Here is a 16669-nt window from a genome sequence, read left to right as displayed (position 1 = left end):
ATGGCCATGTTTGTAGACTTCCTCAACCTAAACTTTTTAATGGAATTCCACTTAAACTTGCCTCTACTACGTGTCATGTTTATGCTCCTTTCTTTGCACAGTATAATGGATTCTTTAAGCTTTGAAAGTGAGTTGTTGTGGCCTAAAGTAACAAATCAGTTTTGGAATGCATGCTGTCTGTTGTAAATGATCTGGTGGTAATAAATTTTCTGGTACAAAGCAATAGGCAGAGTTTTCATAATGTTGAACAGTTTAGACTTGCCTCTAAGGGAACAATGTCGCTAAAGCAATGCACTGGTTCCAACTATTTGTTATTACAAAAGACAATTTTTTTCCTTAAGGTAGAATCCTCATCAGATTGCGTGCTTTGCTGAAACTTGTTTTATTTCATATGTTATACACAACTCTGCTCAAATATTTTTATTTGTGTCTGTTACATCTTTTTAATGTAAACTTTTTTAGGCTGCTTAGGAAAATTTATTCGTGTTACCCSCTTATATTAAAGGCCCATTAAAGTGGATTTTATTTACTTCTTAGACTTTCCGATTTATTGCAGTTGAACCTTAAGAAATAAAAATTGAGGGAACAGTATAGAGCTCTATGTGTTGCCTTAAATTTAACTTTTTTTTAAGCACTGTGATTAGATTCCTTCTTTGAACCATACATGGATGGCAACTTCTAGAACTCATCTTTCTACAGACAAATGCACTGAATTAAATGTTGCATGCTCCAGAAAGTGGCAAGAAGAAGGGATAGTCCTGCCTATTGATAGTTCCAGAGTTGGAATTGGATTTTAATCAGAACTAGATGTGAAGGAGCTATCTGCCTTGTTTTTTCTGGGTGTTATGCAAACTATGTGAAGGCTGGAGTCTTTATCTGCATATCCGGTGTTAATAACTGCAGGGCAGGAGACAGAACCTCCTTAACACCCAGCAGCCACGAGACTGACTAAYATTGCTCTACTACTGCCGTTTCCCCCGGCTGCAATACTGCAGGGTAACACAGCTGGGGGGGGAGATGGTCAAGACACCACCTAATTACCACTAAGACAAAATGAGTATAAAATTCTTTTGTGTTAGCTGCTTGCTTTGTAAGTCCTACTGTTACTCTTGGTCTTGGACTTCTTCCCTCTTGTATCAAAAATCTTAATGGAGCTGCTTCCACAAAGAGAGAAATAACTGTAGGCCAAATCCATGGGGAGAAAGCATGCATTTGAACAGGAAAATACAAGTAATAGCTGGGAGTTGTTTAATAATACTTTAGTGGACGTTTATAAAGCCAACRAGGTGTTATTGAAAGAAAAGACTGAGCTGGGCTTTGCTTGACGGTAAGGAGAAATCCTAAACTGGAAGGGAAATGAAAGTGGGTGTGAAGAAGCTGGTATCAGCGATTGCTCTTTGGGAAGCACCGATAACTGGCCCAGGAAGGAAAAGAAGTCAAGGAGAAATCTGAGAACTGAAGTCAACTTTCTTTTTCCTGAGAGCAGTAGGAACAAAATGAATCTTGACCATGCTTTAGTCTGATATGCTGTGGTGAAACTACTGAATTGCTAAGAATCCACACAAGGCAGAAGTGTGCAGTCATATTTCCGAGCAGGCAAAGTAGATGACGTGTTCATGCACGGTTCCAGTGGAGTGCTTGCTTCCCAAACAGGAAACACCAGTAGTGCTAAAAAGCAGGTATAACRCAGTATCTTTAGATGATAGATATCCAAGAGTTTTTAAAGAGGTAGATGAGGAACTCAGTGGACTGTTGTTAYTGAGGAAAGGCATGTAGCTTCCTGATTCCCAGCCCCTCCTCACCTCTTGGAAAGCTGGGAAGTTTTGAAGTTGGGCCAGGACTTCATATTAAATATAGGCAAACTGAAGGACCGACAATGAGTAAGAAATTGCAGACTTGCTAGATAGAGCATGCCACACCCAAAATGAATGAATTATGTATTTGARTAAATTTTCAGTGCCAGCCAGTCAAGGTTTCAAGGAAAATTAAAATCTAGGTATAACTTCTGTRTGGCATAACAGGTTTTGTTAATCATGGAAATACTAGGAAATACCCATTCATTTTGGCTAAGGTATTCCAAGATCAAACTGGAACAATGAAGAAGGAATTTGTGTGTTGCAGGTGGATTAAAATCTGCTCTAATGAGACCTCTGGCTATAAACYAGGAAATAGTCATTGAGTGACTGGCTTTCTAATGAGACCTTACTGGACTTGACTCTTGCTACTAAACCTCTATCCTTGATCTAGAAAGGAATGGAGCAATACCAAGAGCAGTGTGATGCGGAGAAGAGCCAGCACTGAGAGCCACCTGAATTGAGGAACAGTAAGATTTCTGCTCAGCGGCATGGTAGCGGTTATGCAACTAGTGTCTAYCAGGTGATAGCTGCGTATGAAAGTACTGTGTTCAGTTAGCCAGGCAACAGCGACCGCGYAGGCGTGTTCAAGATGGACAGTAAAAGCATTTCAGCTGTAAAAGCTGTTTGTACAGCCATTGCCATCCATAATGCATGTAGTAGCCAGGGCTGCTGTCCCGTGAGCCAAGAAGGTCGAGAACCAGTAGGCAGGAGGTGTTGGTCAGGYATGAAAGAGATGTCATGTTCTGCTCTTTGAGAACGGTGTGGAGTTCACAAGTAGGGGATGTGTTGGCTTCTCTTTGCAGTTGGTCATAGTCCAGTTTTCAAGTGAGCAGGACCCAGCTGCATAACCAGGCTCTTTCTTAAGGATGAAAATGAGTGTCCCTGAGGGTAGAAGGGGTCAGCCTGAGTGACAGGGGTTTGGCTGCTATGTGGGGCAGGCAAGGTTGTGTTGCATTATCCCATGCTGTGGGCAAAACCACTGTAGTTGGCTTTTCCTCACCTGCCACCCTTCTCTCTTCTACCCCTCTTCCCCCTCTAGATCCCAATAAATYATTGCAGGAGTGAGACACTTGATTTTAATTTTTGAAAGAGATGTGGTTATGTCTTTGGGTGAAGGGAGGAGGGACTCTGCTTAGCATGAACGTCATAAGTGTCTATATTTGCAGGGGTGCAGACTTGCTGTGTGAGCTGTCTCTTTCCAGGTCCATATTTCTGTGTCCTTTAGTCCTTTTTCCTCTCTTAGAAACCAGGAGCTGTATGGCCGCTCAGRAAATTAACTTATTCATTGATCTTTCTGAGGACTTAGAGATGTAATTCTGTCTTTACTGCACCAGATTTTAGAAGATATTTTTGAACAGCGTAAAAGTCACAGAAAAAAAAATAGTTTTAAAAATAATCCCTCTCACATYTCAGCCCAGGTTTGTGCAGATAACTAAATCAGTACACATGAAAAGGGAAGAAGGAGAGATCTGTAAAGAGCTTGTCTAGCATGGAAAAGCTAATATTGGATTCAGTTTACAAGCCTCAAAAGTTTTCCTTGCTTTACCTTGGTGAAAAGAGATGTGTTGGGTTTACCATGCAGTTCTGTGTTTCTGCAGCGTATTTCAGAATGACCAGTCTTTACCATTTACCTTTGTAGTCTAAAACTTGGCTTGGCAGTTCCAGAGGTTTTTCATTAAATCACTTAAGGTGCTCACATAACAGCCTACATTTAACTTTCATACAGCAGGTGCCATATCCCTTTTTCCTTGCAAGACTGATGTAATGTGCGACTTCTAAGAAAAATCTCAACAAAAATGTTCCCCCAATCTACAGTGCTCAAACCTAAAACAGTTGAAATAGACCCATTGAACTATATTATGAGAAAAAYGGGAATGCACTGCAATACCATAGAACTGCAATGTTAATTGCTATCTGTGTTCTTGACTTTTTTTTCAGATTTTYAATACATTATAGTGAAATTTTCTAATATTTAAAGCTATTTTTTTACTTACAGATATATGATTCTATCTGGGTGCATATGATATTCATTTTGCTGAGACAAATATTACTGGGATGCTATAGATAATTTTTATATGTAAGTGAAGCTGGATTTTATGGGTTAAAAATCAAAGCAGTGGTGCACAAAAAGGTAAATGAGTGCTGCTCTTGGGTATCCTAATGACTTCTAGGTAAACCCAGGTAATGGTGTAATCACACTAAAAGGTTGAAGATGGTCAAAACTGAGGGGTTTTGTTGAGGGTTCCTCCCCCCTTCAAACTTACTCCAAGTTTCTCACTGTAACCGACTTTGTACAGGACCTGGAGTTAGGGCTGGCTCAGAAAAAGGCAGCACCATAAAAATTTTCATCATATAGTAATTAAAACTTACTTTGGCAGTAAATGTTGATGAGGCTCATAAKAAGTGAAAGAACAAAAAGCAGTGCTGGTGATGAGAGTTGTTCCTTATTAAAGCGCCAACAAATACATGTATTACATTCCCCAGAAGTACTGGATTCTGCTCTTACTGCAAAGTAGCTGCAATCTGCATCTGTCAGATCTCTACAGTGAGAAAAGGCAGAGACAGTCTGTCACACTGGCATTTCTGTTTCCACATTTTCCTTATCACCAAGTAAAGAATGTATTTTTTTTCGTTTACACCTACCTGTAACTTTACGTAGCACAACTAACCTTTCATGCATTTAAGAGGAGGAGAAGTGTCATGCTAATGATATGTTCCTTTTTCTGCCTTTTTGAAGGGCAATTTAAGTTGTCTTCGTGAAGCATAGTTTGCATTAGTGATGCTAAAATGTATGCATGTAAGTAGTGTGAATGGATACAGTGTAGGAGTGAAGGTATTTCTTTCTTTAAGATTCAGCAGTGATTTTTTTTTTGTCTTATTGAAATACAAATTGCCATGTCTACTTAAGTCTCAAGTGTGTGGTGTTCATATTAGCACCTCTAGCCTGAAGTCTTTTCATATTCAAATGACTGCTAAGTGTAACTAGGATTACACATTACAGTCACATTTCAGCACATTTAAAAAAATGGGCTGAAGAGCTTGTTTCAGATGTTTATTGTTCATTTGAGAATACATTAAATATACTTATTTTTTTTAAAAAAAACTGTTTCATCCTTTTCTGATCCTTTGGGAGAGAAATAGGAAAAGGCAGGTAAAATTTGAGTTTTATGTTAGCTTATATAGATTATTCTGTATTTTGATCTTGTCTTTCCTTAAATCAGTTAAATATTTAAGAATAGTTGAGCGGGAATGGCTGMCTGCTTCATGTAAGGATTTTTCTTTAATTATTATTGATGCATCCTCTTGGCTTTAGAAAAGAGACAAACTGCAAATGGATATTTAATGCTTGAGTGGCATTTTTATAGATTTGGGGGGGAGTATATTCACACATGGTATTTTTGATATTTAATTTAATGATGGTAAGCTTGGGAGTTCTTCCCCCCCCCCCCTTAAAATACACTCAGGGCAGCTTCAGAAGACTAAACTTAAACTGCACTCAGCATGTGATTCTGGAGGCCATCAGTAGCTCTTGGACTAAGTATTTGGTTAAATATTTTCAAGAAAGCTACATATAGATCAGAAAACGTGTTGCCAGAGTGGCTACAGAAGTCTCTAAAAATGTCAGACTTCTAAAATTTTTTGGCTGACGCAATTTATCATGGTCTCATGATTTAAGGGATCTATGAACRCTGGRGTCTCCACAGAGTTTCTGGGATGAAATCGGGCATCCACAGAGCAACTGTGCAATGCACTAGCTGCAGATGGCTTTCAATACTGACACGAAGATCTGTCCACGTGTGAGATAGGACCAACTTTCATACTTCGCTGCTAACTAAGCTGCTTAGTGCATCTGCTGCAAACTGCTACCTAAACTGTTCATGAAGACTCAAGGTAGCCAAACCGTGTCCTGTCAATGCTGAGTTCTCCTCCCATTCAGTTGTTCAATCTTTCTGAGATCGCTGAAAAGGATGCTTTCAAAAGGCATGCTTTASCGTGCAGGGAGCTTCCCTTTGTGTCTTTTTTCTGCCTCAATCTCTTTAGCATTTATCTATCTTTAATCTTCATATTTCAAAATATGCATATCTATTAGAGATGTTTGTAATGAATCGGTCGTCTTGCATCGTGCTCAACTTCTGGTACTCCCAAAATTTTTGAAAAAGCAGCTCCATCATGCTAATAGCATTATTTATAAAGAAAAAAATTACAAAGAAAACTAGGTAGATGAGATGAGAAAATTCTTAAACAGTAGTGAATTCCTTCTGGCATGCAGGGGTTTCTTTTGTTTGTTTGTTTGATTAGGTTTTTTTTTCCAAATGTAGTAATTTTAGAGTATATGCTGGGTGGAGGGAGGGCCTCTTGTCTTATTCCTCTTAAGAAGGGCCTGCAGATGTTCAAACAAAACTCTCCTGGAAACGAATTTAGCTGTTAATTGTGGAGCAGATTGTTTCTTTGCTGATGCTTGAAATCATTAACCAAATACCTTTCAAAAACCGTAAAGCATCATTTTACCATGGTGACTCTGAATCAAGACAGAGAAAAGAGATAAACCTTTGAAAATCGGCGCTCGGCGTTACCGTTCTCCCACTGAGTGGYCTCTTATTTCTTGCTTTCTTCTGGGAAGGTGTTGTTGTTCACGGTGGCATCCCCGCTGGGGAGACTCCACCGCTCCCGTCAGCCTCACCAGCTAGTGCAGAGAGCTCGAAGAGCTGCTGCACGCCTCGGCCCGCGGCCCTGCTCCCGCTGCGCGGCGGTGCTGCCGCTCTGCCGCCCCGCGACGGCCCGCTCCGGCCAGCGCGATGCAGAGCGAGGGGAGACCGGGGAGCAGGTGCTGAGGAGGAAGGTCCTCTGGCGACAGGAACCCGGATAAAACGCAGCTTCCTTCGACCAGCCGTGTGTTGCAGCCTTGCTCCTGCCACGTGCCTGGATCTACGTGCATCGCGTGACCGACCCGCTGGTGCTGCCCGCCGCGGGGCGCCRGGCACTACGTGTGCGCTGCTGTGCGTCCGACGGTCTCCGCGCGCTGAAAGCTTGCGAGGGCTGTGCACTCAGCCTCCCGTACAACGAACGCTACYGTTCTGAACGGCGGGCTCGCCACGCAGAAGGTGTGAGCTGGTGAAGATCAGCCGTGTTCTTACAACAGCAAGGTGATCCGTCTTGGGGAGATGGGGTGCAGAGGTAAGAGCTGGTAGACAAGTTCCTGAGTAGCTGGTCTGCTTTGGGTGGTATAACCAGCAAAGTGTGGACGAACCTTTGGCACGGGGCATCTCAAAAATGCAAGTTGCTAGAGAGAAGGAAATACTGGATAACAATCCTAAAGAAATTGCCTTGTTCTTATACCTGCACTCCTCAAACTACTTAATTGGCTTTGGGCCACTTCTGAGGACTGGATGATGTGCTACAAGGACTACAAGGACTTAGTGTGACAAAGTATGCTCAGAAAGTAACGGGAGTATGTGCAGAGACAAGATCCATATCGCACCTTTGTGCATCGGTGCACTGAGTTAACTAAGAGGAGAATTTGGAGAACAAATTTGCAGCAGAAATATGCTCTTCTGTCATTCAAAAAATAATCCTCTCAAAAGTTATTGTTATTTTGTGGATGCTTATGGGATTTAAGTACTGAAAAATCTGTCATTATCTCTTTACCAAAAGCATCTGTTTTAATATTGCAAATTTGGAGGTACTTGGACTTGTCACATGCTATAAAAATTTTTCTTCTTAAAGGATGGGCCTTCACCAGATTGGAAGGAAATATACATACATACATACATACATATATATATATATATATATATATATATAATATTTAAATAGAAAATATTGAATGAGGAAAAACTCATCTTTTGGCTTACTCAACGTAGATAGTGAGAGCAGTGGCTGTATGTATTAAGAGCAGCTGATGTCAAAATGACTTTTTTTTTTTATCTGATATTGCCTAAGTCTCCTTAATATGTTTTGAAAACTTTTTTCTTCTCACCTTTTATGTTATGTAGTAATCTTATCCAAAGACTCCTTGGTGATAAAGTCTGAAATATCACTAGCTGGTTACAGAAGAAGCAGGACAAGATGAGACAGAGGTGACACTGTGATTTGGGTCCAGTGACTTCAAGCAATGTGGTTAGGCTCTGCTCACAGCCACATCTCTCAAATCTGGAAAAGCAGGAGATGAGAGAGAAGCTACAGGATTTACAGGACTGTCAGATCAAAGAAAAAGGCTTCCTGGTATACAAAATTCTAGACTATCTTTTGATTTCACCAGGAATGGAAAAGAGCAAATTGTGGAGTGGTGGGACCAAGGATAAACTGACAAGAAAGTGCCTTTTTTTTTTTTTCTTAATAAGTTATCACCTCTCCACTCTCCCCCTCTCCACACGTACACGCGCACACACACAAAACCCACATACAAAACACCCCCTGGGTTCAGACCTTGGGCAGAGGTTCAGCTCAGTTCTTTATCTAAACCAGTTTAGCTAACCCTAGTTACCAGCTTTCTCCTCGGTTGTAAGCATGAGCTKTTACATAGCTAAAGGGAAGAATCTTCCCGGTTTAGAAATACCAAGGAACTTGCCTCAGCTAGTTACAGTAGATGGAAGAATTTTTCTTTTCTTCTCTCTCTTTTTTTTTTTTTTAATTTCACTGACACTTTCATTGAAAAGTCCTGTTTATATATATGTACATCTCAGAGGTTTTATGAGACCCTTGAGGCTTTCAGCTTCCCTAGCTGCAGCTTTGTGAGCAGGACTCCCGCAGCTTGTGCTCGGTGCTATATATATTCCCTGGAAAGGCACGTATCTTGTATATTTTAGTGGTCTWGCGATTCATTCAAGGACTATGGTAAACTCTTGTTTGTGGGATTCGTGGGAAGAACTAAAAGGAAAAGGTGTTACAGATTTGTTTCCAGCATAGCACCCTGTCCTGAAAAAACAATAGAAGTAAAATGAAGCATTTGTAGAAAAACTAGCCATCTGTCCAAACACTGTTCGGCTTTTTGTCCAAAGGCTATTTTACTGAATTTAGTGTTGAGTGTTTGTCTGTGCACCTGTGCTTGCACACAAGGACACTTTTTCCTCCGTAGATAAATATTTATACAGGAGATACTTGCACTTAATAGTGTTTATTTTCATAAAACAAAATGAAGATATTACTATTAAAATAGTAATAGACCAGGACAGAACTATGACGTAACTCATCTCGCACGTAGCGGGTCCATCTGCTTCTTGAGATTAACGTGCTTTACTGGTTATTTGGCGCAGAACTTGGTGATTAGCAGCGGTCTGGACAAGACCGTAGCCTTCGGCYCCTGGCGCGGCGTTGCCGTGGGGGGGGCTGCGTCCCGGGACCCGTGAAACGGGGAGAGCTTTGCCCCTTCCCTTTCTGGGGAGGTCGGGCGTGCAGCCGCCCTCGCTCCTAGCCCTCCTTGGGTGCGTCGGTTGTACCTGAACCGCTGGGTAGGTTTGAAGGAGCTGGAATTCCTGGAGGTCGAACGTGTCTCAGCCCGGATAGCCAGCCCTCGAAAACCGAAAAACAAGCGCTTCCTCCTCTGACTGCTTCAGTTACCCAAAGTTTATTGGGGTCCTTCTAAGGACAAAAGACAGATATCCTCAAAGCAAACGAATCGGAGACGGCGCTTGCCTCACCTTCTTTATGAAGGATGACTAACGAAGCGAAAGGATGGCTAAGCTTGTTTAGTGTTTTAAAGATGAGTCAAATTAAAACTAAAAGAAATGCTGTGCTGGAAGAAACTTTGTTTTCTTTTTAGTTTAGAAATTTCTTTCATTTGCAATTTATCTGTCATATAATTTATCCAAACATAAGTATTCTTTCTCTCACTGCTTTTCTTGTCTAAATTTGGGGTTCTCCAGTTCTGCAGCATTATTATATGTATTGCAAACAGTATGATTCCTCCTTATTGCAGTGCAGTGTTTGTTCTTGRAAATGCAGAACAAGTGTTGTMTCTAATAGTATTACAGCTATACTGAGAATAAAGCAACCTTTGTCACATCATAAAGTATCAGTGCTTAATGACTATTTCTTTTAGACTCCTTGAATTTCTAACTTTTTGTTTCTGCTTGAGCCTATTTGAAATTTAGTCCAAATATGTAACCTGCTGTTCCCATATAGGAGTCTGATTATAAGCAATTCTTAATCTTTCCTTTTCCCTTGCTGTCATCTCTTAGTGCTCTTYCTGCAGTGATTAGAAACCTTCTTCACCCTTTAAGAATGGCATATACTCACAAACAATATATTCAGATGAAAGGGAAATACTTGACCAGCATGTCCTAGTAGCTCTTTGATCTCCTTGCAGAAGGCTGGTGCATCTTCCAGTCATCCCTTTCGGAAGGGGAACAAGGGAAACATTGTCTTGTTTGGGCACACGGATCTGCATACTTCACATAGAAACACTGATCACCTTCCCTGTGCTGCACTGGAAGGAAAATTTTAAAAAATAATTAAATGAAAGATGTCCTAGGAACGAAAGAGGGGAAAAATGTGTATTAGCTAAGAATCTGCTAATTCACTGGCAAGTCAGTTCTTGGAGGAGTGTGTAATGTGTGTGTAAATATACCATGCAGGGAGAGAGAGAGAGAGAGAGAGAGAAAGAAAGAAAAGGAGAGGTCAATAACATACGGTTACAGGCACACATTTTGACAAGAAAAGCATATTGTTTTTCTTGAAATAGACCTTTAGAGAGCAGGACATTCAGAGTGTAACTTGAGACCACAACACACAGTGAAGTAATGGAAGSGCTTTATCCTGAAGTGGTGTTGGGCTTCATTTTGAAAAGTATCRTTGGAAATGTGCTGTCTGCCTGCTTTTAACTTTATCTAACAACCTGAGAAACATTGTTCGGCTCTAAGACAAAGCAGAAGCCCCTCGCGGTCAGTCTGCCCCAGAGACGAAAGTGTTTATTCGGGTTGTGCTGAATTTGTGCTGTGRTGGTTCCCTGTATTAAGCGATTGCAGAGTTTTATGAACGATTATTCTTTAAGATGTAGGACAYGCAAAGAAGAATATTGTTTCACTTGGCCATTGGCACCAGCACCAAGAGCTGGTGTCTTGTCACAGCCTCCCAAGATTGAAAACCTTCAAATTGCTGGACTTTTGAATTTAAGCCGGAGCGGTTTGGTCGAGGTCACAGGGCAAAGCTCACGGTGAGAGGGCAGCGACTGGGGACCTTGAATCCAGGCTCCTAATCTGCAGTGCTGGCGCATACTGCTGTGAGAGAGATTTGGGACAATACTTAAAAATTGTGCCTGGTYAAACGCATAAAACAGACCTATCAAAAGCGTTTGGCAAGCAAGTTACTAACACCCTTTTGGTGCTCTCCTATAATACCGTGTGAAAAAACACAGCCTCGCCCGCTGCCCGGGCCCTGGACCGCGGACCTCCCACCCGCGGCCTCCGTTCCCTGCTACGGAGAGGGGAGGGGGGAAARCAGGCTTCTTGTTTTTCCCTAAACCTGTTGTTAGAAGCTATCTGATTTCTATACATTGTGAAGTGTTGGTTATGCTGATARTGAGCAAAAAAGAGTTTTACTGTAATGAATACGTGCTGATAGATAGCGAAATTTTTTTCCTTGGATTTTTGCATACTTAGGAATGGGAGCAGGACTAGATTCTTTTGAGCACAGATGAGGTGCCTRTAAGGTTAGTCCTTTTTAATGACAACAGAGCATTATGTCAGGTAGAAATGTAACAGAAGATTGTCATAGAGGTTCTGAAAAATATATAGTTACCTTCATAAGACTGCGTTTAAGAACCTGTTTGTTCAGTAGATCTTCTACTAGCACGAATAACTTTTTTCTGCTCTCTGGAACAAAATTTACATTACTGAAATGCTGATTTGTTTCTCCTGTGCTCTTGTGCAACGCACTACCTTCTGAAAAGACTGTGCGATATTGTTTTCCCCTCTGCTTCTTTTGAAGTTCTGACAAAACGTAGAGATGAAACAAGATACAGTAAAATGCAGTTTAGATAGATTCTGCCTGACCCACAGGTAATGAAAGGGACACTGTTTATGGTTTCAAAAGAGACAAGTGTTTGGGCTAGCACAGTTTGTAAGCAATATCCAAAGCATCCAATACCCAAAAGCTGGTCAAGAATGACTCAGCTTCTTGGTGATTATGCTAGCCCTACACACAGCAGATACCCAAAAGCAAAGTGTGTCGGTTAACACTTTATTTTATATGCACTTAGGCACACAAAAGACTGATTTTTAGAAAGGTTTCAATGTATAGTTATATACATAAGATTAGTATTCCTGATGAATGTATTCAGAATATTGCTATCATGTTACTCTCCCTATCAATCATACCATTTTTGCAACYCCTTTGAAAACAAAGGTCTACCAATTAAAACGTCAAAAAGAGTRTAAACAAGTCTTAGGGGGAAGTTGCAATAGAGGTGGTCTGTAACAGCGCTCCTTGTTCCCTTTTGCAGAGATCCCTCTATTGATTTTTTTTTTTTTTCCCCTCTGTATTGGCACAATCCTGACTGCAAACATGTCCAGCATGAAACTACCAAGCATCTGAGTTTGGAAGTACAGGGTCTCTTCGTCTCTTCTCTTGAATTTAAGGTACTGCATCAATGAACTAAGCATCAAAGAGTAGAAGCAAGGGGAAATTATTGTTTGCAAAACCTTTAGCCCACTTTTTAAAATAATTCAAAGGGTGTTTCAAAGTACTAAACCATTTAACTCTTGCAACAAATTCTCTGAAATCATTTACACAACAAAGGAGCTGAGTAGGATTTGATCAGAGACCGGTTCCTTGGAATCATCTAAACAGCTGCTAGCAACTGCCAATCATCTCTTGAGAAGCTGATATTAGCAAGAAATAATTGAGTTTCATATCTTTTACTACTCAATTGCARCAACAACAACAACAAAGAACCCAAAACCCAACCTACCTTCAARGGTGGGGGAGGGCAGAGCAGGATGTGCAGCTGAAGAGACAATCCGTCTCTCACATGTAGTGACAGGCTTTGCGTGATTTTATTGCAATAATTACTGTATCCTGCTGATCAAGAATAATTGTTATTACCATGRCAACCGCATATGGAAAGAGCGACTGGGGCTGGGACAGAGCAGAATGGTTCTCTGAGCGCGGTGCTCAGCCTGCTCCTCTGCTTTTTGTTTGTTTTTTGCCTTGAAACGTTACAGTTCATCCTCCAYGTTGTTTTAGTTTCCATATCAAGTAAGAAAATCAGGGATATCATATCAGCATAAAATCCAATTATTAGGAGTGCATGATGAGTACTTTAGAGCTGCTTGTTCTTTGACTTYGGGTTTGGAAGCACAGCATCTGGAGCAGCCAGATCCGCAGACCCGCATCGTCTCCRCTGCCGTCCCCAGTTCGAGGCAGGCAAAACGCAATTCCGCCCGTGTTACTGACAGAGAAAGGGGGAAAAGGCACTTTGGCTTGCTGTGCATTAACACTCAGTCCCTTAGTAAAGACGTACATATACGTGTGTTCTGGCCAGCGTTTACTTCTCTGAAATGTTCTGTCCTTGTGATTCCCCAATTACCCCTCTGCCCCAGCATTCTGTGCGTGTTGATTTTTTTTTTTCCTCTCATTTCTTCCTTCATAACGTTTCACCTCTGCAGAGATGATACAGTTACAAAAGCGCTCATCAGACTATTTTAGAATAAAATAAAATATAACTAGATTTGTGATTTTTCAGAAGCTTTCAAAAATTGCTTAGTCTTTTTATTTTTACTCTTTATCATATAATAAATACAGAGCCTTTTTAAAAAAGGCTTAAATAGATTATGAAAATAATTCATAAAACTAGGATTATGCTGTATGATTTCATAAAGGGAGCTTACACCATTCTGAAACTTCAATATATCTTCACGAATGTTTCCAAATTTCTGGAATGAAGAGCAAAGGCAACACAGATGAGTATTTTGGAGAAACTAGGAAAATAGCTTTAAGGTACATGGCAAGTTTACAACATGATGCTAAGTCTTTCCAGTCCCGAGGGCATAGTCCGTTGGACTGGTTTTCTTTGGGCACTGTCAAAATAACTACTCGTGTCAAAAGCTGAAGTCAGTGTCTGGCATTCTGCAAACCTGAATTTCAATATTTTGTCTCCATAACCGCTTGGTTTGTGGTGTTACCTTTATTGCACCATGTTACGTGGTGGAGTGATTTGTTGCTGGGGTGGAAGGAGCTTATCCCCCCTTGCGCCGGGAGGGGCTTTCCCTGCATGTGCTTGGCTATGCCTTCTCCGAGTCCAAATTAAATTATGATGCTATGGACGGCAAACGAAGGCAATGTCTCAGAAGCTCTTTGGTAGATAGTGTRTTGTCTCCTCTTGCTAATTCGGAAGTGTGGACTCGTTGTATACGGCTCTTGTCCAAGTTGGTTCCTCGCTGGAAGAGGAGCAAAGCGGTGTCCTGTGCTGCTTCTAGGTTCYGTTTTGAAGCCTCAACACGTGAGAGCTGAGTGAGCGCACGGCTGTGCTGAGGCATGCCTTGAAGGCATGGATTAAGGTGGCACTGCACGAGTAGCTTTAAGYTTTTCTGCCTTGTTTCTTAGCGCACTCAATTTTGTAAAGGAAGATGTGAGGTGAGGTGCACATCTACCCTGAGAGATCAAGTGTATCTTGTTTCAAGATTGAATTTCGTAGCCTGTCTCGGGAAAGGAGCAATAACAGTCTACAACTCAGCCCACTAACCGATAAGTGAAGGGAACGTTTTAGAAGGATTTTTTGCAGCGGTAGCCGSAAAGGAGCGGGAACAGGCCAGGTGTTAGCAGTCCTTTATCATACTGCCACGAACATGACTGAACTGCAGTCAGTGAAGCCCAAGCAGCTTTTCCTCGGTGCGCGGGAACGCTGTGTTAGGTACTGACCTTCCACTTCGTCTCAGTTTTCAGGTGTCTAGCTAAGGCGCAGTGTTCTCCTGCTTCCCCCGGTTCCTCGGCCCTGCCCGCGTCTGTCAAGGGGCAACTCGGTACGCGGAGCCTTTCGCTGCCCGCCTGCACTTTGTCTCCAGGCTCTCCCTGCTTGGTTAAGGCTAAGTTCCCTTTTCCCCTAGCGAAGGGCAGGCACTAGTGAAGGCTCTTACAAGCTGAGAAACGAGCAGTGACTGCAGGGTCTGAGAGGGATGTCCCCAGGAGCAAAAATGTGAAGGAGAGGGAGAGTAGTAAAGCTCAGATGAAAGTGAAGGGGCAGAGCTGCTGTATCCATCACTTCTTAGCTTTTGTTTCCTTCCTTCCCCCCTCCTTTTTTTTTTTTCTTTCCTTTTCCCTCCCCTCAGTCTTGTAGGAGCGATAGTACCAGAACTGTGGTATTTCACAGCCCCAGGGAGTGACTATTACCAAAGAGATGGCACCAGCCCACACCAGTAACCCTTCAACTCCTTGCATCCACATACGCTTTCACCACCGCTGTTATCAGCGCATTTTCCCTCGCAGATACTAATTTGCCAGTGTCAGGGGTCTGATGGGCACTCAGGCTTCAGACTCCTTTTTCTGTCCCTAAGTTCCCCAGTCAAGAAATGACTGAGGTARTTGGTTCAAAATTATACTGCTCTAAAAGCCTGTTAAAATCTACAGGCATAAACTGAAACACAGGAAGTCCCATCTGAGAATGAAGAAAAACTTGCACTGGAGCAGGTTGCCCAGAGAGGCTGTGGAGTCTCCTCTGGAGATACTCAAAACCCACCTAGATGCAATCCTGTGCAGCATGCTCTAGGTGACCGTGCTTGAGCAGGGGCGTGGACTAGATCACCTCCAGAGGCCCTGTCCRACCTCAACCAGTCTGTGATAAACCATTTATGATATTGCTTGTAGGTTTTTTGTTTGTTTGTTTTTTAAGGTAATGCAGTTACAGAGATCAGAATTATTTCAATCCAAAGTGTTATCAATCTGTAAGTAAGCTGTATTTCCCATTTGTTGTCCTATTTACTGGGCCGTAGGATGACAGCAAGAAATGTTTAGAGAGTGTGACCAAGTATCATGTAATTAAGCAATTTGACATTGGAATGTAGAAAACAAAATGTAACAGTTAAAGGCTGGTCTAGATTTCATCTGCTCAAAGTAATAATAAAGACATCAGCAGGGAAATCAGTCATGCACATATATTATTTGTGTGCACTTAAGTTGGACAGATAGGATAATGGATGTGGTATACACCAGATGTTACATTTCCTGAAAATAGATATGTTAAAGGAGCTCACAAGTGGTTGTCAATGCCCCTTTCATTACCCTATCAGTCTAAATTTATCCAGTTGAAAAAAACATCTTAGTTAGTCTGAACTTGGGCTTCACCTTAAAATTTGCTGCGCTACTTTTAGGTACCTAAAATAATAAACTTTGTCATGTTGTATTATGGTTACTCAAATCCCCATGCGGATTAAAAAGACACGTTGTTGATGCCTCAGTTTAAAACCAGAGCAACAGCCAAACTAGCGTGCCAGTGTTAAAACATGGTTAAGGCCCATTTTCAGTACAACTTGTGTATTAACATGGGTAGAAATTACTTTCTCTCACCTGCATGTATGCCCAGCTTAGAGATGCTGTAGGTCACTACATAGAAACGGCTGTTACAAGTCACCTATAGATATTCCTACCATGAAAATATGTGTATATGTAACATAYACGAATATATTTTTTTCCATCCCTGCTAGTCTGGGGCTGCATCCGTCTTCTGCAGTTCAGGACGGTCATTCAGAACGTACCGCGTTGTTAAGGGGTTATCTTTTCTGGTTCTTTGCATAATAATTCATACTCACCGTGAAATTCTTAGAGGGAAATGGACAAAAAGAGAGAAACCTTCTGGGGACTGAGCTGGAGAGTAGCTGGGCATT

Source organism: Rhea americana, unplaced genomic scaffold (genome assembly GCF_003343005.1).
Source record: "Rhea americana isolate MKP2758 unplaced genomic scaffold, rheAme1 scaffold_19, whole genome shotgun sequence".
In the NCBI taxonomy this organism is placed as follows: Eukaryota; Metazoa; Chordata; class Aves; order Rheiformes; family Rheidae; genus Rhea; species Rhea americana.
This window is presented reverse-complemented; position numbering follows the sequence as displayed.